General features: G+C 33.4%; 1 long non-coding RNA gene across 1 annotated transcript; it reads right to left on the bottom strand.

Moving 5' to 3' along the window:
- Nucleotides 1-3,287: 3,287 nt before the first annotated feature.
- Nucleotides 3,288-19,459, bottom strand: LOC125923977 (uncharacterized). Its single transcript, XR_007458209.1, has 3 exons — nt 19,284-19,459; nt 17,367-17,420; nt 3,288-3,654 (listed from the first exon to the last, which is right to left on the bottom strand). It is a non-coding gene; the product is annotated as an uncharacterized LOC125923977 (long non-coding RNA).
- Between the last annotated feature and the right edge of the window lie 149 nt (nt 19,460-19,608).

Raw genomic sequence — 19,608 nt, 5'->3', positions numbered from 1 at the left:
TTTATTTTTACTTACGTTGTGTATTTGTGTCACCAAGCAGATTACATTAAATATTGCAGTGGTTTATCCAGAATATGGCCTTTTAAATTCATTATCATCATGCTCTACAAGTAATGATGGAAACAAATATTCACATGATGGAGCAAAATGAAATATTTCTTTTACTTGTGAGAATTCTCGAAAATATTTTCGTATACCAGAAGTATAGAATATGTTATATGTTATATTATGCTTTATTTCTTAACCAAGATATGGCATAGTGAGTTACAAAAAGTCCTTTTCTATAGGAAATAAATACTTGCTCGGATTTGTACTAAAACTGAATGGGCTATATAGCTGTGCTGAATTTCTTAGTATTTATATGACCCTGAAAAAGTTATAAAAAGTCTAGGCTTTGTTTCCCATATCAAAAAATTTTAAGTAATAACTGAACCAATCTCATAGAATTGTTTTGAGCAATGGAATCATTAACATGTGGAAAATAGCAAGATGCTCAAAACATAAAGCTGGAACATAAAGTTAGATATTGTCATTATGTAATGTCTTTTGTCATCATGGCTTATATGTACATGATGATTAAAATATATACACAACAATCTTTAGTTTTATTTAAACTTTATATACATGTTTTAATGTTTTATACATATTAAATTTATATTTTAATTACATTGAAAGGGACCATTTTTTAATTTAAAAGAGAGATAATTTATCTTTTGTTATGGGCTGATTTGTGTCTCTGCAAAATTTATATGTTGAAGTCCTAACCCCTAATACCTCAGGATGTGACTACATTTGAAGAAAGGACCTTTAAGGAGGGCACTAAAGTTAAATGAAATCTTCAAAGTGGGCCTAATCCCATATGACTGGTGTCCTTATAGGACACAGACACCTACATGAGAAGGACCTTGTGATGACAGAGAAATTAGCCATTTGCAAAGCAAGGAGAGAATTTCAGAAAAAACAAACCCTAATAATCACATGATCTCAGAAGTCTAGCCTCCAGTATTGTGAGAAAATAAATTTCTGTTGTTTAAGCCACCTAGTCTATAATATTTGTTATAACATTTCTAGCTGATTAACACGACTTCTTAAATTTTGGGTTTATGCCTTTATATTTTTCTTGTTTATTATGTCTTTTCTAATGACAATAGTATTTTGCTGCTTTTTTTTTTAGAGGGAAAGAAAGAAGGGGGGAGTAGGGGAGAGGGGCAGAGGGAGAGAGACAGCATCTTAAGCAAACTCCACACTCAGCACAGAGCCCAACACAGGGTTCAATCCCACCACCCTGAGATCATGACCTGAGCCAAAATCAAGAGTCAAATGCTCAACTGACTGAGTCACCCAGGTGCCCCAGTATTTTTCTACTTAATGTAAGTTTTATTTTTCTACATTCTATTTTTTTCTGATTTTATTTCCTATTACAGACAGTATGAAAGGGGTAAATACATAGGTGGGAAGGAGTTAGAATGTTGGGAGAAATGCAGTTTTTATAATTTAGTTACTGAAAATTATTAACTATGTAAATCTGGGAAAGTTTTTTAACATTCATAGTTTTCTCAGTAAACTCTGTCCATTTTTAGGGTAGAGATCATGTTTTCATAATAAATGGCAAATCTATCTATCTATCTATCTATCTACCTATCATCTATCTATATGATACATATGATATATATGATACATGTCTATGATACATATATATGTATATACACATGATACATGTATATATGTATATACATGATACATATACATATATGATATAACAATTCACCTGGAATATATTTTGATTTTAAGGATATTTTTTCATATACTCTGGTATTTTTTAATAAATATTTTTAATGTTTACTTATTTTTTGAGAGACAGAAAGAGACAAAGCATGAGCAGGGGAAGGGTAGAAAGAGAGGGAGTCACAGAATCTGAGGCAAGCTCCAGGCTCTGAGCTGTCGGCATAGAGACAGACATAGAGCTTGAATTCACAAACCGCGAAATCATGACCTGAGCCGAAGTCGGATGCTTAACAGACTGAGCCACCAGGTTACCCTACTCTGGTGTTTTTAATTTAAAATTGTTTACATTTATATTTAGAATTCTGAAGATGATATTTAAAATCTAAATCTCTTGTATTAAAATTCCCAATATTTATTAGGTAATATTGACTAGTTATGTCATGTAGAACCTCACTTTTTCTAATCCTTAACTGAACAATTTGGAGTAATTATTATTTGTGTCACCAAGCGTTGTGCTTTCTGCTTATTTATGATGATAAAAATGTGGAGCATTTTAGGAGTCCATGTGTACCCTCATCCAGGAGAGTAATAAAACATCATTTCTATCAAAATACCCCAAAATATTTGTTTAGAATTTATTTTAATTTTTTAAATATTTATTTTTGAGAGAGAGACAGTGTTAGCAGCGGAGGATCAGAGAGAGAGAAGAGAGACACAGAATCTGAAGCAGACTCTAGGCTCTGAGCTGTCAACGCAAAGCCCAACCTGGGGCTCAAACCCACGAACTGTGAGATCATGACTTGAACTGTGAGATAATGACCTGAACCGAGGTCAGACACTTAAGCAACTGAGCCACCCAGGCGCCCTTGTTTAGAATATTTTAAAATTCTCCTTATGTAATTCTCAAATTGGAGGAATTATGGTAGTGGGGAAAGACATGTATTAGGATTAAAGAAAACTATATTTTTGCTCATTTAGTGATTTGTTTACATGGGTTAAATTAACATCAGTCTCGGTCTATTTGATTAAATCTCTTTGAGAGCATGATCTTTATTTATTTATTTTATTTTTCTTTTTAGTGTTTAATACAACATCTAATACATGATGGGCATTATTTGTAGAAAGGAAAAATTACATAACTTGAGAAAAATGTACACATGTCAGTCAAATTTTCATTTCATATAGATAGGATTTTACATTTCCTTTGATTCTGCTTGGTACTAGGCACTTTTTATTTAGAATGGTTAACCATGTACATAAGGAAATAATATATATGTCTATGAAATTGAAAGGATTTCTGGATTTGAGTTCTGGTTAAGATTTCCTAACATGTCTATAAAAAAAGGGAAAAGAAAAAAAATACTATTGAGCAAATCCGCATAATTCACATCAGTAAGATTTTGATAAAATTCACTATTAAATTATAATATTAGTATAATAAGGATGAATTATTATTGGTTTCTTATGTTATATTTATATACATATTTAAGAAACCTTTTAATATTGAAGAGCACAATTCATAACCAGGCAGTACCACACGACTCAAGGAAAGCAAGCTTTGGTTTATTGTTTTCCAACATTTATATTTTTCAATTAAACCAGATGGTTGGAAGAAAGCCACGTTACCTCCAACTTCTAGTGATGCATTCATTGGCAGAAGTTCAAATAACCTGGTATGCATCTCCGAGTATCGTTCTCACTGGCAGCCAAGTGTTTTCCACTTGAGCCTTTCCTCCTTGGATCCTGGCCAGCGTGGCTCAAGACTTGATGAGGATGAGGGAGCGGTATTGATTTTCCTTTTAAGCTAATCTTGTATGAGTCGGTCACTCCTTCCCTTGCTATGAATGGAGGGACACTGGAGGAAACCAGCTGCAGCACTTGCGAGGTAGAATTGCTTCTTTGGTCTCGACCTGAGCTGAATCCCAAATACTGAAAATAAAAAGAGAAAATGGCAATGGAGATAGGCCATCCTTTCAAGGCAGATAGACATTCAAGAGTCTCTAAAAGAATGTTCCTGGGAAACAGGGAATTTGCTTGTTAGAGCAAGTGAAGGGGATTCTTATTATAATACATGCTACCATTGTCAGCCAAGAAAATGATTCCTTATACCAAAGCATTCTTGGATTAACCAAGCTGTAAAGCTACTTTTTGTGTTAAAATTATATAATGAGTAGTATTATATATGCATGATACATAATATATGATATATAATGTATATAATATATGCATAAACATGCATGCTCTATAATGTATACATGGAGATTTTTTCATCTCTCTGTTTCATATAAAATTTAAACCAACCCTGCTATGAAAATACTCTAGTTCTCTAATGTAAATATAACTGTTAATTAAATCTATTAATTTCTATGTTGATGCTATCATTTGATAGAGGCAGTGCCATCTGTTAGGTTAGTATAAAATATTATAAAACATATATATATACATGTACATAAGCATATATATGTACGTGTGTATATATATGTGTGTATACACACACATATATATGTATGTATTTATACATATATATGTATGTATATATGTTTATATACATGTATATATGTGTATATACATACATATACATATATTTATGTGTATATATATATGTTTATATACATGTATATATATACACACACATATATATACACATATATATGTGTGTGTGTGTGTATATATATATATATATATATATATATAAAACCTACCAACATAGCCAATTCTATAATAATGTTATCTTGTTAATTTTTACTATTAGTGTCTCTTGGTTTTAATCATTAAGAAAAAAGGCTGGGATATAAAGAAATAATTTCTGAAATCAGATTCAGTAGAGTTTAAATCCTGGTCCTATCTAGTCCACTTTGGGAACTTACTTGGTCTTTATTATTGCACCTGTGTTTTCGTCCCCCTCAAATAATTACCTCAATGACTACTTTTCTCTACATCTTCTGAGAGGTTCATAGTAAGTGATAGAAAGTATTTTTATCTTTAAAAAAAAATTAACATTTATTTTTGAGAGACAGAGAGAGACAGAGCATGAGAAGGGGAAAGGCAGAGAGAGAGGGAGACACAGAATCTGAAGCAGGCTCCAGGCTCGGTGCTGTCAGTGCAGGGCCTCGAGCCTGAGTCAGAAGCTTAACCGACTGAGCCACTCAGATGTCCCAAAAAGTATTTTTATCTGGAAGACATCTTTGACTACTCACAATTGTTATGTTGCAAAACAATACGAAGATTTATAAATTTCGTATTACAAAGATAAAAATAATTTACTTAGAATTATCTGATTTAAAAATCCCATATACTGGGGGTTCTGGGCGGCTCATTTGGTTAAGCATCCAACACTTGATATCGGGTCAGGTCATGATTTCACAGTTCATGGAGTCAAGCCCCATGTCCAGCTCTGCGCTGACAGTACAGAGTCTGCTTGGAATTCTCTCTCTCTACCCCCCCCCCTTTCTGCCTCTCTTTCTCTCTTTCTGAAAATAAATAAATAATTTTTAAAATACTCCCATATACTGAACAAACTGATGGTTACTAGCAGGGAGGTCGGTGCAGGCATGTGTTAAATAAGTGATGGGTATCAGGGCATCTGGGTGGCTCAGTCTGACCCTTGATTATTGCTCAGGTCATGATCCCAGGTCACGTGATTGAGCCCCATGTCAGACTCTGTGCTGAGGGTGGAGCCTGCTTAAGATTCCCTCTCTCCTCTCTCTCTCTCCCACTGTCCCTCTCCCCCACTGCTAATGCTTTCTTTCTATAAAATAAAAAAAAAATTAAAAAAATATTTAAAAAGGTGATGGGGACTAAGGAGGGCACTTGCTGTGATGAGCACTGGGTGATGTCTGAAAGTGCTGAATCACTATCGTACATTCAAAACTAATTTTTTGCTCTACATTAACTAAATTGAGTTTAAGTAAAAACGAAATAAAAAAACTAAATAAATAAATTAATTGGAAGAGAAAAAAATTCCCATATATTTATGCAAAAGGAATATGCAATCTTTGTAAATTAGTCAATTTTTATGTTTTCTAGTTACTGTGTATATGACATATAAAGGATTTTCAAAACTCTTTTAATGTTTATTTATTTTTGAGAGGGAGAGACAGACAGAGCATGAGCAGAGGAGGGGCAAAGAGAGAGGGAGACACAGAATCTGAAGTAGGATCCAGGCTCTGTGCTCACAGACCGTGAGATCATGACCTGAGCCAAAGTCGGTTGCTTAACCAACTGACCCACCTAGGCGTCCAGACATATAATGGATTTTAAAATCCCGTGTATATTATGGCACTCACAGCCATTTATTTTCCCTTTTGAATTTTTCATATGCTATGCAAGCAGTGACTAATTTGAAGTATTTTGAACAAGAGCATGGGGTTTCAATGTTTCCTGAAAATCTCTTCCTCTGTTATGGGAACAACACTGTCCCTGCCTCTGCTTTGTCTTAACCTCTGCCCTTGAGTAACTTCACCTCTTCCGAACTGAAAACATAGTGTGGGTGGAGGGGTCTATCTCAAGCGAGACCCCGGAAAAATGCTGGCATTACATTTGGATTCTGAATAAGTCCCAGTAATTTTCTTTTATTTGTATATAGCCTTGGATTAGTGTTATCACCCCCTTAGGTACTTTGCAGACATAACTGCACACCCAGGGACCTGAGATGTTTATTTATCCACTCAAAGGTCCAGGGTAACATTGGCAAGGAAGATATATCTCAAGGAACACAGAGCCTCTAGCTAGAAGTAGACAGAAGAGAACTTTGAGATAATGATAAGTTTTGGAGAAGACACACTTTTTTTTCACTAGTTTGCCTATGATTTTACCTGCATATATCAAACAGGTACATTTGCAGTGTTTAAAGCAAATACACCTTTTCAAAGTTTTCAAGTATGCTATACTTATTTAGATATATATTATAAGACATAATCCACTTTCAATCATTTCTGATGTGGAAGACAATAGGTTTGGGGATGTCATATGAAACTACACATAACAAATAAATTAAACTAAAAGATGAATATAAAGAGTAATAAATATATAAACTATTCAGTTGACTGTTCTGGCCATTGAAACGTGGCTGAACATAATGAAGGAGATGTGTTCATTACATAACAACTGAAACCTTTTACTAAAATATTTGACCCTACTCTAACTACTATTTTCCCATGTCTTCATCCTATGATCAGACATAAAATGTCTTAATTTATTTATAATTGACTTTGTTTTTTTAATGTTTTAAATTCCAGTTAGTTAACATACAGTGTAATATTAGTTTCGGATGTATAGTTTAGTGATTCAAGTCTTACATACAACACACGGTGCTCATCACAAGTGCCTTCCTTAATCCTCATTACCTGCTTAACCCACCCTCCCACACACAAAATTCAATATTTTTAAACACTTAGGACAGAGAAGAGAATTCGGAAAACAAACAGAAATAGAATAATTGGAAATTTTCATTTAATGGTCATTAGATGATTCGAAGGTCTGAGTAAACTAAAGAAAGGAATCCTTTTTGAGGGTATATTTCAAAGCCCAACTTAAATGATAGAAATAAAGTACACTTTAATGAAGAATAATAGTCTTTTGGGTTTAAAAAAAAAAGTTAATCTGTCCAACTTGTTTGAAAAAAAGAGTTCGTATTTACATTCCCATTATTTTCGAATGGTTAAAAAAAGTTATCTCTTCTCAAATCTACCATTGATGTTTTTTCTCCCAATCCTTTCCCACCCCCTCACTTATTTTTTTAAAACAGAAACTGCTTCAGAAAATAAATAATTAGCATAACATAAGGAAACCTAACATGTCATATTATTTAATGTTCATTTTGTTTATAATTAACTTTGACTAACTACTTTTTCATGTGCAGATTATGTGAAAAACCATAATCATTTAGAATTAGAGGTATGTTCAATGTGTTTGTGACTTACAATATATTTGAGATTTGAAATTTGTATGAATATTAGTACCATCTTAGAAGTTCATTTTCCTTTTAATTTTGTTTGGAAAGGGTCACTTACAAAGCTGTATTCTTCTGCCTAGTCTATACACACACGTCTCCCTAATTCAATCTTCACACAGAGGCTAAAAAAACCCTTTTAAAATAGATAAGTGTTTACGTTACTCCTATTTAAGCCATTTCAGTAGCTTCCATTGAAATTAGCGTAAGATCCAAAATCCTTACATGATATAATGGTGTCTAATGTGTATCTTCCAAGTACACTTTCCCTTGTTTGATTGAATCATCAAATCCATTTTGTTTTCTTTTGATTTATGGACATTTTCCAGGAAATCCCCAAACTCCCAACTCTCATTTTTTTGGGTTCTAATGGGACCTTTGTGGTCATAGCATGAACCTGTTGTCTTATTTAGGACAATCAGGATCTTTACAAGGATTTTTATTTTTCATATTGCACTGAAGATATAAAGTCCTTTTTGCTCCTACAATAGAAACGGTCACACTTGCTCCTGCCTCAGAAGGAAAGCTTATCTAATGGAATGCAGAGAGAAACAGAGGCGTCCTAATGGCTTTTCAGTGCTGGTCCCTCAGGGGCTCTGAACAGTCTTGGTTTCTACCATTTTACAGCTTTGTTTCTTTGGCTACTACTTTAGTTTCCTATTGTTTATTTTTAATGTGTTCCCATTTTTATATCCCTATATTCATTTATCACAGTTTTAGTATGCATCAGAAAGAAAAATGACATATCAACCTGAATTTTTGAAGTATGATGTAGTGCTAAAAGTAGAGGAACATTCTACTCCTGGCTTCATCGGTTTATACATAATTTGTTTGTGGGAATTTATTTGACCTCTCCTCCCTTCATTTCTTCATATGAAGAAAATATAAGGTTGCCTGGGTGGCTCAATTGGTTAAGCATCTGACTCTTGATTTTAGCTCAAGTCATGATCTCATGGTTTGTGGGATCGAGCCCCGTGTCAGGCTTTCAGGCTTTGCACTGACAGTGTGGAGCCTGCTTGAGATTCTCTCACTCTCTCTCTCTCTCTCTCTCGTTGCCTCTCCCTGACTTGCATGAGGTGTCTCTCTCTCTCACACACACACAATAAATAAATAAACATTATCAGGCAGCCTGGGTGGCTCAGTCGGTTAAACATCTGACTTTGGCTCAGGTCATAATTTCATGGTCTTGTGGTTCATGAATTTGAGCCCCACATCGGGTTGTATGCTGACAACTCAGACCTGGAGTCTACTTTGGATTCTGTGTGTGTCTCTCTCTCTCTGCCCCTTCCCCACTCATGCTCTGTCTCTCTCACTTTAAAAAAAATTTTTAAAAATATGACAATTAGACTTATATCTTTTTAATCTTTTGAATGGCTTCCTCTTGTGAGACTTGGGTTAAAGACCCCTGAGTAATTCAAAAGCTGTACGGCCCATCCTATAAACTTCCTGTTTATTTCTCTCTGTTATTCTCTCTGTTATTCTCTCTGTTATTCCATCTCTTTAACTCTTTCGTTCTCCTTAGAAAGGCCACTGGTACTTTCCCATTAAATGATCAATAAGTGTCAAAGATTGGATTTGAACACAAGTTTTATTCTGAATCTCATACATTTGTACATTACATTAAATCTATTCATGGATGGGTCTCAATGAATATGTTTAAATAATTTAATTCTGAACACAGCAAAATGCTAGAAAATGGTTGGACCTTAATTTTCCACACTTTTTAAACTAGGCATTAGTTTGATAATATTTGATGGGTCAAATATAGCTGCAACTACATGATTAGAATCCAGTGTGAGCAATCTAAGGTCATGACATTAGTCAAAATGCACAGCAGCAAGTCTAAGTCTAGTTTGAAGAACTTGGGTTTTGGGGAATGACTCGTTGGAAGAAAATGATAGATTGCAATGATTTAAATCTACTATCTAAAAAACTTCATTTGTTTTGGGGTACCTGGGTGGCTCAGTTGGTAAACCATCTGACTTCAGTTCAGGTCATGATCTTAAGGTTCATGAGTTCGAGCCCCACATCGGGTTCTGTGCTGATAGCTCAGAGCCTCAAGCCTGCTTTGAATTCTGTGTCTCCCTCTCTCTCTGCTCCACCCCTACTCATGCTCTGTCTCTCTCAAAAATAAACGTTAAAAAATGTTTAAAAAATAAAAAAATAAATTAAAAACTTACTTTGTTTTAATTTACCTAAAAGTACTAAATATTGAGTTATTCCCTGGGTCAGTAATTAAATCTGTTATCATATATTTGGTGGTAAGTAAATAAAACTTACCTACAGAGCATTTGCTACTTATATATCAAGAAACCCTTAAGGTTGATTCAGCAATTTGGTACCATAAAGATTCCATAAAGATGTTTATTTTTGAGAAAGAGAGCATGAGCAGAGTAGGGGCAGAGAGAGAAGGAGACACAGAATCCAAAGTAGGCTCCAGGCTCTAAGTTGTCAGCACAAAGCCTGACGTGGGGCTCGAACCCATAAACCTGGGCTGAAGAGATCATGACCTGGGCTGAAGTTGGACGCTCAACTGACTAAGCCACCCAGGTACCTCAACAGATGCCATATTTTCAAATATGAGATTTAGCATTTTCAGAATAAGGAAACAAAGAATGGATGGAGGGTTGGAAATGTGAGCTACAGAGACAAGACGTTATCCTGGTCTCAATTTTGCATTTCACCAAAGATGAAGAATCTTCCCTTCAAGTTTAGGTAATAGCTATGAAATCTTTAGCCTATTGGCTCAAGCTTTAAACCATTAACATATTTGGAGATCTTTAAAAATACTGATACTTTCATCCCTAACCAATTACTCCAATGTTCCAGGGCATCAGCATTTCACAAAAGTTCCTCAGTGAATATAATGTGCACCTGGCTATGAGATTCACCATTTAAAGCTAACTGTAATTTATCTCCTTCATCATGGCACTTTTTATCTGAATAAAATGAGAGTTTAAATAATGAATTTAAATATGAATGCCATACAGAACCTTATTATAAAATGGATCTATAACATCTCACCTGTTTCAATTGTCCCCGAAGGAAACTAAAACTCTAAGAGGACTTTACACCAAAGAAAACATCTCTGAAACCTTTGAAAAACAACTTAATAAATGAAGCCTAAGACAGGCTACACTTAACTTTATGAAGACCTAAGTTAGCACCCTAATTACCATGAATTATTATGTGTGTGTTTATAACTGTGGGTATGTGCTTCATGACCCTAAGGAGCAGAAAGTCATATTTAAATGGAAATTATATTTTTTTATAACTTTATCCTCAAGGTCTCACAACTTAAAGCAAAGCAAAATGCCATTAAATTTTTAACAGTGTTAACATTTTTCAAAATCCTAATCTCTGATTCAACATTTAGTTTGCTGTACAAGTCAGATTTACTTTATTCTTGTAAAGGAATGTTGAATTAACTGAAAACAAAAATATGACCACATAATTATAGTAATTCAATATCTATACAATATATGACATGATATATTTGAAATTTTCATATTCACTACTTTTTAAGGGTATTTGTACTTATACACACATTTTTATGTGATTTGGTGACATTAGCAGCAAATACTTGGTTTAATTTTTGAAGAAGATGTCATGTACTTGTTCACAAATTAGAAAATCAATACCAACTATCAAATGACATGTGGTGACCTGCATCTGGGGTAAAATATAGGTTAATTGAGAAATAGTAAGAATATAGTTTAACTGAGAAATACTAAACCAAGTAGAGGGCTCAGGAAAGGTGAAGTAAAACAAAACAAAACAAAACAAAACAAAACAAAACAAAACAAAACCTCTCAAATGTTGCCGGCCAAGGCAGCCCTTAAACAAATGAAGAAGCTAATAAAATCTATGGTGTGCAAATATATTCCAAGTAGATGATGATAATGCTTGGTGATAGGCAATGAAAGAATACTGGAATTAATAACAAATCAAAGAATGAAAACATCTTTCATTAACACTGCGTTAATCCTATAATATTATGTCAAAATAAAAAAAAAATCAGAAAGATTTAAATAAATTCCCACTGGAAAAAAAAGGAACCTCAGAACTATCACAGAGATAGTCTTAAGTTACAAAATATTCTTATTTTTAATAATGTACACATATATTTTACGTATGGGTCACAGGTGCAATGTTATTTTTAATGGAGTAAAAATGTTCTTATTAGAATTTATCAGGTGCCCCGTACTGACAAACATGTTCAAGGAACATGTCTTAGGTCAGCTGTTTTGTTAGGTATTTTAGGCACATTTTCATTTTAATCAGTTCTTCACTCAACCATCTCTGGGAAATATTCACCTCAAAAATTAATGAAATCTTATACAAAAGACAAGAGCTTTCAAATAATCCTTCACTTATTTTTTTTAAAAAAACAAGTGATGAGAAGCCATTACGATGTTATAAGCTCAGGGGCATCTGGTTGGCTCACTAGGTAGAGCATGTGACTCTTGATCTCAGGGCTGTGAGTTCTAGCCCCATGATGGGTATAGAGATTATGTAAAAATAAAATCTTTTAAAAAAAAAAAGATACTTAAAAAGTTTAATACACCGACATTTTTAATAAAGATTGTGGCTTCTATTGATATGCTTTCAAAATCTATACATTAAATCTATCTCTGCTTCAAAATCTATACATTAAATTATTTAGCAGATACTCATGAATAAATACTTACATGACATGAATAGTTTCTTGTAAGATTTTAATCCTGACATTTCAAACAAATACTAAGTATTAAGGTGAGACTATCTCTTCTAGTTTAAAAAATCTTCTATTATTTAAAATATAGAACATTAGGGGTGCTTGGGTAGCTTAGTTAGTAAAGTGTCCAACTCTTGATTTCAGCTTGGTTTATCTCCTGGTCATGAATTCCAGCCCCACGTTGGACTCTATGTTGGGCATGGAGCCTGTTTGAATTCCCTCTCTCCTTCTCCCTCTGTCCTTATGCCACTCGTACATACTCTCATAATAAATAAATAAATAAATAAATAAATAAATAAATAAATAAAATGTAGAACATTAAATAACGGACTATGAAACAACTTACAAATAGTCTCCTAAAAAGAGAAATTTTTAAATATTGAATTTAAATTAATCAAGTCCGTATAAGAAGTGAAAAATATTTTTAATAGCATGTTTGAAGTTGTATTTTAAGAGTTGAGAAACAAAAGTGATAGTACCGAAGATAAAAAGTTAGCTAATTCTTTATGAAGATATAGGCAAATTTCACTCAGAAATAGCAACTCGCTATATTTCCTGTGAGGGCAGCCATCTGATGGTAATCTTGCATTTACTGTTAGATGCAAATATATCCAAATTTGAAAGAAATGTTAATTAATAAATAATTAATAAAAAGAAGTTTAAACGTACCTCCAAAATCTTTCTACATAAAGGAAAAAAGATGCAATAATACTGTAGTTGGAATGGAAAATTCTATTTTTTTCAGTGCCTTGAGGAATTTGGTAAGAAATGACTTTGTCATTTTACGTTACTTCAGAGTTGTCAATTTTTTGCTGTTGGATTTGAATTCTGACAATAACTGATATCTCTTATTTAGTGATGTTTTTATACATTTTTGGTTCTTTCTGTGTTTTCTTATGTGATTAACTGAAAAGTTAGGAGAGACTATTATATGTGCTTAGGCTGGCACCATTTTAAACTAAAAGTCCTAGTAGAGGAACAGCTGGGGAGAAGAAAGTGAGAAGTAGTGTCTCAAAATGATCACTGTGCCATAAACAAAATACACAATAGAATTTTTATAGGGTCACCTGAGTGGTTCAGTTGGTTGAGTGTCTGACTCTTGATTTCAGCTCAGGTCATGATCGTAGGGTCATGGGATCTAGACCTGTGTCAGGCTCCATGCTAAGCATGAAGCCTACTTAAAATTCTCTCTCTCTCTCTCTCTCTCTCCCCCTCTTCCTGCCCCTCTCCCTCACTCATTCTCTCTCTCAAAATAATAATAATAATAGAAATAATATTTTTTACAGATTAAGTTAAAGAGGGTAAACTATTAGAAGGAAAAGACATATAACAATGAGGAGAGTCAAAACTAGTGAAAAAATATTGATGAAACATCTCATGGTGCATTTCATGATGTAAGATTCAAAACAACTTTGCATAATAAAATATCAGAAACAGGAAAATAATCAAAGACCCTTGATAAATATTTACTATAAACATGATTAAAATAGAGAATGCTCAAGAAATAAAAAAAAAACCTTTATAGGAGATATAGAAAATATTTATAACAAAATAAAATGACAAAGTATTTGAATGAATAGTTATTAAATATTTGGAAAGAGGTTTACCTACGAGAGTATTAAATGCAATTTAAAATAATATTCCTTCATTGTTGTTTGCTTATCAGTTCACTTTCTAGTTTATTCCATGTTCTATGGGTCTTCATTCACTTAAATGTCACACTGTCTTGATTAATGTAAATGTGCATGCATCTTGAAATCAGGTATAATTCTTCATTTTTTAGTAAGATTTGGTCATCTAGGCCCTTTGTATCCAATGTAAATTTTGGAAACTGTTGATTATTACAAACAAAGAGAAAGCTTACTGGAAATGTGACTAAGATTACATTACATGTATCATTCATTTGGGGGTAAATTGATTTCTTAAAAATATTGGATCTTTCAAACTGTGAATATAGAATAACTCATTTCTTTAGCAAATCTGTGGTTTTTGTTTTGTTTTGTTTTCATTATACAGTTCTCTCTTACCTCTTGTTAAATGTTTGGCTAACTTACATGAATTTTGACACTATTATATATAGAATGTTTTAAGATTCATTTTGTGTTTGTTGTTTGCTCTAAGTTCTTTGGAAAATAAAAATAACTTCTGTATATTAACTTGTATTATACAGTGTGCTAAATGCAGTTATTTGTAGTTGCCTTTCTGTGCACTCCTCAAAATATGAAATGGTAAGAGTGGATATCCTTAGGGGTGTGTGTTCAGTATTCTATCATCCATTATGACATTAGCTATAGATTTATCATTTTGTCTTTTATCAGATTGAGGAAGTTCCCGACTCTTCTTACCTAGAGTTTTTAACAGAAATTGGCTTTGAATTTTCTTATTCTTTTCTTGCAATCATCAAAAAGGTTTTTTAAAGCAAGTTTACATTACTGAGATAACATTTAATTGGTCATGATGTATTATTCCTTTGATATATTTTTGGATTTAATAGCCAATATTTTAAAGTATTTTTATACCTATATTCATGACCAATATCAGTCCATAAGTTTCTTTTGTTGTCTTTTGCTGTCTTTAGGAGATTGTGCTTTTTTATAGCCTCATAAAGCAAGTGGAAAGAGATACTTTTGTTTTCTGGATGAAGTTCTATAAAATTGGTATTATTTCTTCTTATATGTTTGATAAAATTCAACAGTAAAATCATCTGTGTCTAAAATTTCCTTTTTATCAAAGTTTTTTTTTAAGTCATTTTTTTAAATGTTTATTTATTTTTGACAGAGAGAGAGAGAGACAGACAGAGAGACAGAGAGATAGAGCACGACAGAGAGACAGAGAGACAGAGAGACAAAGCACAGACAGGGCAGGGGGAGGAGCAGAGGGAGACAGAGACACAGAATCCGAAGCAGGGTCCAGGCTCTGAGCTGTCAGCACAGAGCCCTACGTGGGGCGGAACTCACAAGACCAGGAGATCGTGACCTAAGCCGAAGTGAGACGTTTCACCAACTGAGCCACCCAGGCGACCTATCAAAGTTTTTTAATGACAAATTCTTTATCCTTTTGTAGACATAGGACTATTAAAATTTCCTTTTTTGTTGCATGTGAGTTTTATCGATTACATTTTCCAAGGAATAGATCCACGTCATCAAAGTTTTCCCATGTGTTGGTATTAAATTGATCCTTTGACTATCTGTAGGCTCTACAGCGATAATCTTTTTTTCATTCATGATATTATTATAATTTGTAAGATATTTGTCTTTTCACCAATCTGACTAAGAGCTTATAAAGGTTTGTATTTTGTTCTTGTCATGTTTTTTTTTTTTTTTTTTTTTTTTTTTTTTTGTAATTCAATCTGCTCAAATAGTCAATATGTGGCTTTATAATTTTTCCATTTTTCTATATTCTGTACCTCATTTCTGTTGTTTGGGGATAATTTACTTTTTTTTATGTATCTTAAGGTGAAAATTTGAGTGATTGATTTTAAATGTTTTGGACCTTTTTTACTTTTACAATGTTAATACTTAAAGCCATAAGATTCTCTCTAAGCAGCATTTTGGCTGTATATCATTAATTTTTATGCGATTTTTCCCATTATCATTAGGTTTGATTTTTTTCCTGAGTGATGCTAAATTTCTAAATACTTGATATTTCCTATGAAATCTTTTGTTACTGATTTCACTTGCTTTTAGTGTGTTTAGAAACATGCTCTGTGCATCTCTGAGTCTTTTAAATTCACTGAATACTATTTTTTAAGGATAAAGCAAGTGTATTTCCTTTATCACATAGTACAAATATAAATCTGAATCTTTATTACTGAATTATCACATAACTTTATATTTTCACTTTCTTGAGGAGATTCAAATTGATTCCAACAAAACACTAGAAAACTTGCAAAGTCACTACACAGTTAAATAGCTACTACTGAAAATATCTTGGTATTTTGGTACAATGGGATTAACAGATTTGTGGTGAATATTTGTTTTAAAATTATTAATATTAAATCTATTTATTTTTTCATCAGTATAATTTTGATATAAATGTGAAAATGTTTCTTTATATATTTCAGGTTTTAAACAGATAATCTAACAAAGTCACTTTACATTTATGTATCTTAAGTATATTTCCAAGCAGAAATAAAAGATGAAGAAAGAGGAAGGAAAAGATATGTTGAAAAGAAGGAACGTCCACACACAAGCCCTATTTTAAGTACCGTGTTTTAAAATAAGATAATTATCATCTTCATGAATCAACGGTTTATGTTTCTCTAAAGTCATAGAACACCCTTATTTTTTTCATAATACAAATCCCATGATTTGTTTCCTTGTAATATTTTCTTTGTCACTGAGAAAAAATGTCTACTTATATCCCACTCAGTTCATTTTGAAAAAGGATACTCTATCACCTTAATTCATAGAAAATAAAATCATACAGGCTTTCACCAGTGTTCAAAAAAAAGAAAAAAAGAAAAAAAACATAAGAAGAATACTTTGAATAGGGAGAATAATCTACTGAATAAGCAATGGGTAGGGAATTCCAGAAGAAAGCATAATGCTCATTCTAGCAACATAAATATATTTTGCCTCTGGCAAAGCTAAGGGCAGACATAGCCCATATAGACATAAGAGTCTTAAGTACTGTTCAGATGAAAATTTTATTAGATTAAATGTCAGCAAAATACACAAAAATTTCAATTACACATATTTTAGACGGTGTTCAATACTGGTATAGTATATCTATGAAGAACATGGACAGCTCTGAATTTAGTCACAAAAATGTGGAAGTCTTATTCTATTTAATGAGCAATATTTATGCTCTGAAATATTAACATTTTGAATAAATTTCTGAATAGTCTTATATAAAACATGACTTTAAATCACTTCTTTTTGCTAATATACATAGCAGATTGCTTATTTGGCCTATGGTTCACGCAAAATACTGAAACTCCTGGCTCACTGCTCATGTAGCATGCTGTCTTACCTCCTGCTTGGCCTCACTGGCTTTCACAGATGCCTTCCTCAAAAATTTACCACACTGAAATAAAAAAGATCTTTCAACATGCAAACATGATCACGTTTCTCTTCTCCCGTCATTACTTTCCAAGTTTTTTTACTTGCCGTTGGCCTTAGACTATTATGCATATACATATAGAGCATTATACATGAACTGCATGAACTCTATATGAACCAGCCTTTTATTGTCTATCGAACTTCAAATCTTATCACTCCACTCCCATCCACTTTCCCATTCTTCATGATTTTTACTCCAGGTAGATAAATTAATTTGGAGACTGTAATTTCACGAACTTTCTCCTTTGTCTTGAAGTACTTATATGTATAGCCTTCTCTTTTGGAATATTCTTCTTTATACCTCCTTTCATCTTAAAATCTTTCATTTGATTTTATGTCTTGTTTTATGTGCTTCTTCATCTAATGAGACTTTTCCTTTTAAAAATTTCTACCTTTGGGGGCGCATGGATGGCTCAGTCGGTTGAGCACCTGACTCTTGATTTCGACTCAGGTCGTAATCCCAGTTTTGTGAGTTGAAGTCCCGTGTGGAGCTCCGTGCTGCTGGTGCAGAGCCTGCTTGAGATTCTCCCTCTCTCTCTCCCCTTTCCCCCACCCTCTCTCGGTCTCTCTCAAAATAAATAAATGAACTTAAAAAAAAAATTATATCATTGGTCATCATAGCATGCAATACACCATATCTCTGTGTGTGTACTTGTTTGTTACTCTTCTGAATTTAGGTACTTTTTGAAGGAATATCTATCACATTTACAACTGTATCCCCAGGAACTAGCATGTAACTTGCACATAATAAAAGCTTTTAATATGTGCAAGCTACATTGATTAGAACTCATACAGCAAGGAAAGTGTCACACTGCATCCTAAATGTAATTTCTACCTAGTCTTAATGTATAGTATGCACACACTCATGCACACATAGTGCTTGCCATTAATTTATTAAAATTATCCTATTTTAACTAAGAGAATTATTCTATACCTTACATGTACCTGCCACTCATTCAGTCTCTTCTGATATCCTCTCTTGCTTCACCTATGTTCTCCTAAAGACATATTTATCTAGACATGAGAACATGCATAAACATATTTTATTTTATTTTATTTAAAAAATTTTATTTGAGTGTAGGTGACAACGTTACATTAGTTTCAGGTGTAGAATATAGTGATCCTGCAAGTTTATATATTAAGCTAATGCTCACCATATTGCAGCTACCATCTGTCACCATATAACACGATTATAGTACCATTGACTATATTCTCCATGCTGTGTCTTTTGTTCCTACGACTTATTCATTCCATAATACTGGAAGCCTGTATCTCTCACTCCCTTTCACCCATTTTGCCCATTCCCTTACTCTCGTTCTCTCTGGCGACCATCAGTCTGTTCTCTGTATTTATAGGTCTGATTCTGCTTTTTGTGTTTTATTTATCCATTCATTTGTGTTTCTTTAGTTCCATATACAAATGAAATCATATGGTATTTGTCTTTCTCAGTCTGACTTATTTTACTTATACACAAATTTTATTATTTATTTCTTCATTTTAATATATATATTTTTTTATTTTAGAGAGAGGGCATGAGCAGGGGAGAGGGGCAGAGGGAGAAAGAGAATCTCAAGCATGCCCCATGCTCAGCACAGAGCCTGACACAAGAGCTGGATCCCACGATCATGACCTGAGCCAAAATCAAGAGTCGGGCATTCAACCGACTGAGCCACCCAGGCACCCCTCACTTATAAACACATTTTAAATACATTTTGAACAAATATGATTTTTGCTCACATCATTAAGCAATGTATGTTGTATATAATTTTTACCTTTAAATTATATGCATATATAGCACTGGTCGTACGTGCTCTTGACAGATCCTTACCTCCTTTTCTGTTTGTATGGAGCACGATTTCTGTGGTAACCACACATCGCAGCATCAGTAGGGTAAAACTGCCATATCTCACCATGGCCTAATGCCAGCTCACATTCTTAGTAGTGGGTAAACAACCCAGCATTTGATGAAGTAGGCTTCACAACAAAGATCCAGTATCTTAGGACTAAAATGTGGAGTTGCTATAAACACTTGGCCACCACGTTCCAATCATCACTGTGGTAACCTTTGACACTTCCTGCCGAACACAACCAAGGTCAGAAGGATTGAGAGGCCCTGCTGTCACAGTCTATATGTGTATTGAAAATTAAGATCA

The sequence above is a fragment of the Panthera uncia genome, chromosome B1 (assembly GCF_023721935.1).
Source record: "Panthera uncia isolate 11264 chromosome B1, Puncia_PCG_1.0, whole genome shotgun sequence".
In the NCBI taxonomy this organism is placed as follows: Eukaryota; Metazoa; Chordata; class Mammalia; order Carnivora; family Felidae; genus Panthera; species Panthera uncia.
Note: the sequence above shows the minus strand (reverse complement) of the source record. Positions and strands in the feature narration are given on the sequence as shown.